Here is an 812-nt window from a genome sequence, read left to right on the forward strand (position 1 = left end):
TGGGAACTAGAGAACGACATATAAACTGAATTCACTGAACACTCAGGATCCCTCTCACTCTCTTCCTCTAAGAAGAGACTATGCTCTGTTTGTGGAGTGTTATTCATTTTTCTATTAAACATTCCTGTTGACTCAAACTTTAGTATGTGTGTTGAATTCTTTCTACACTCTGCAAATGGACTCTCTTTATCTATCAGTGCAGGGCATGGTCTTCTCCCCCTTGGAGAAATTGGCCCTGTCCTGCATCACCCTGTCTGGGCTCCTCCTCAGACAAGAACTGGCTGAGTACCCAACTGGGCTGCCAACTGCATCTCCACTTTTACTTTCTCCACTTGCCCCCACTGGAGCCTTTACAGTGTTGTACAGACTTGCTCTCTCACACCCACCCCCGTATTCCTCACCTCTCTTTCCAGTGCAGCTCCTTACAGGCCTACAGGACACCCAGAATAGAAAACCAGACTAGGGCAGACTAGGAAATATAAGAATCAGAAATTCGGCATCTTCCTTTAGAAAAATCTCGTCTCAGGTGGAGAGGAACCAGCGATCCTATAAGATCCTGGACTAGAACAGAAAGAATACATCTAAATTAGAGTCCCATGCCCACTCCTGGACCCTGATGAGTTCTCACAGAAGTTTACGTGATAGAATATATGATCCTGGCTATTCCGACTTCTGCCAATGAATACACCTACTGGTTTCTGAGAGCAAAGCTTCAGAATCACTAAATAAAGTTTGCAGGGAAAGCCTGTAGAGGAGTCTGCTTTTTTTGTCAAATGTCAGGTCAGTTTAAAGATCGTAAATAACTGACACGA

The sequence above is a fragment of the Pteropus alecto genome, unplaced genomic scaffold, assembly GCF_000325575.1.
Source record: "Pteropus alecto unplaced genomic scaffold, ASM32557v1 scaffold191, whole genome shotgun sequence".
Classification (NCBI taxonomy): Eukaryota; Metazoa; Chordata; class Mammalia; order Chiroptera; family Pteropodidae; genus Pteropus; species Pteropus alecto.